Below are 2,584 nucleotides of genomic sequence, written 5' to 3'. Positions count from 1 at the left end.
TTCCCTCCACAGAGCCCACGATAAAAGGCATGGCAGCAGGGCCTTGCTGAACCTCCTACTTACTCAAAAAAGTGTCAAAGTTTGATGGTAATTTCAAAATGGGACTGCTAGTTTACTTTGAAAAACTGCTGCATATGATTCTGTTACAAATCCATATACCACCTCCTCCATGAAGCCTTCACCAGAACTCCCTGGGCAGAGAGGTTTTCTCTTTTCCATTTGGCTGCTTCTATATACTCTGGACATACTTTTGCACTTACAAAACTGTTTTGGAATTATTTGTATTTAAGTCCATTTCCACATTACATGGATTTGGAAAGCAGAGATTGTGTCTTGATTTTCAGTGCCCAGTATATCTTCTGGCACATAATAGGTGCTTTCTAAAATTCTGCTGAGTTGAATACAAAGTATATTGCACTTAGAATTTATATTTTATTTATGCATAATTAATATATAATATTATATAAATTACTTGCTTCAGTCTAATATGCAAGGGATTTCTACCAGTTAAAGATCAATGACAGGTTAATTCCTCATTGGTTTGGACAAAGAGTGAAAGCAATGGTGAACAATGGACAAAGGACTGTCAGGGGTTAAAGAAAGCCTGGAGAAATGGTCTAATTTTGCCTTCCCAGAAAAATAAAAACTTCACAGAGAACTTTCATGCCATAGGGAAATGGTTCTCAAATATTTTGGTGCCAGGAACCTGCGGTGGTTTTTAAATATGTCCACACATTCTTTGATACTATTTCCTTCAAGAGGTGGAGTTTAATTTCCCTCCCCCTTGAATGTAGACTAGAATTTGTGACTCACTTTTAACAAATTGAGCATGTTAGAATTGAGAGTATGTCACTTCCCAGACTAGGTCATTAAAGACATAACAGCTTTCTCCTTGCTCTCTTCCATGGATCACTTATTCTGGGGAAGCTGGAGGCCATGTGCTAAAGATACACATGAGGTCCATGTGGTGAGGAACTAAAAGCTTCCTTCCAACAACCAGCATATAACTTGCTAAATGTGTAAGTGAGCAACCTTGAAAGTAGATCCTCCAGCCTCAGTTAAAGCTTCAGATGACTACCAGCCCCAAGCAACATCTTGATTGAAGTTTCCTTAGAGACTGAGAACCAACCAGCTAAGCAGTTCGCAAATTCCTGACGGAGACTGTGAGATAATGAATGCTTGTTGTTTTAAATCACGGTTTGGGGATAATTTGTTATACAGCACTAGATAACTAATACAGCCCCTTAAAACTCTTAAGAATTGTTGAGGACCCCAAAGACCTTTTGTCTATGTGATATATATCTATTGATATTTGCTGCTTTAGAAATTAAAACTCAGAAAAACTTAAAATTTTATTATTGATTTTAAACTAACAATCAAGAGCCATTACATGTTAACATAAATAACATTTTTATGAAAAAAGCAAGAAAAGTGATATTGTTTTTGCATTTTTGCAAAATATCTTTACTGCCTCTCATAATAGGAGACAGATACATTCTCCCATTAGCTTCTGCATTTAATCAGCTGCAATATGTTCTTTTGGTTAAAGTATATGAACAAAAGCCAGCTTCACACAGATATGTAGTTATCAAAAGGCAGATTACACAGACCTCCTGAAAGGGTCTCTGGGACTCCTTGGGTCCTCGAATTACATTTGAAAACTGCTGCCACAGGGAAACTAGGAATCCATTAGCTTGAAAGCCAACAAAAGAGAAGAAAATGGAACTTCCTGATATCCTTCTTTGGAGGACTATCTCTCAAGCTACCTTACTGTCTTCTCTCACTCTAAACTGTATCATATATGACTAGAAATTGCCATTTCAAAACCTCCTGTAGTAAATGGATACGAATGAAATAATTTAGCCCATATCTGAGATGTTACTTATTTTGTCTCTTAAATTTCCATCTGTTAGCAGATGTCTCCCAATGTCCTTGAAGTCATTAGGAAGTAGATCTTAAGCCAGTGGTGGATTGGCTGTATTGTTTTTGGGAAAGGCAATTCTCCTAGATTTGTGTTGGGCTTCCTATCAAATTTCTACCCCTTATTTATGAACATGAAACAAGAATTTGGAAGGAGGGAATCTGGATGTAAGGAGGAGGAATGAAGAGAATAATAAAGTCTTTAATTTAGTTCCTTAACCGTTAACTTAATAAATAGGAACAGGATCTTTCATTTTATCTTTCTTAAAAGAATGTGTAGAGTGTGCAGTATGTGTATACACATGAGTGTGTCTTGCCATTTTCTTTTTGGTAAACTCATCCTGGACTCTGCTAATAATGGGAAAATCCAGAAACCAAGCCACGGAATGGTGAGACCAAATCATAAGCAAAAATGTTTTATCAATAAAGATCTTGAATACAGAAGTCATTGCATCCTGTGTTGCTATACTGATATTTACATATGGTCAATTTACATTTAAATGTAGCTTGGATATAATACAATATCTTTTTTTAAAAATACTGACAGATGATAGAATGTAATTAACCAAAAACTCTACTCAGAAGGACTAAATAACATGTATTTAAAAAGCTTCACTCCAATGGTTTTTTACCTTAAAACACAATTGCTAATTGTATGCTAGAG

General features: G+C 35.9%; 1 protein-coding gene across 1 annotated transcript in view; it reads right to left on the bottom strand.

The window, feature by feature from the left end:
• Positions 1-2,584, bottom strand: part of GPC3 (glypican 3) — a gene marked incomplete at its 5' end in the record, with an annotated part of 396,960 nt that overhangs the window by 136,362 nt on the left and 258,014 nt on the right. The gene's annotated exons all lie outside the window — the stretch shown is intronic.

The sequence above is a fragment of the Myotis davidii genome, unplaced genomic scaffold (genome assembly GCF_000327345.1).
Source record: "Myotis davidii unplaced genomic scaffold, ASM32734v1 scaffold631, whole genome shotgun sequence".
Taxonomy (NCBI): domain Eukaryota; kingdom Metazoa; phylum Chordata; class Mammalia; order Chiroptera; family Vespertilionidae; genus Myotis; species Myotis davidii.
The sequence above is the reverse complement of the archived record's forward strand: the minus strand, read 5'-3'. Positions and strand labels throughout refer to the sequence as shown.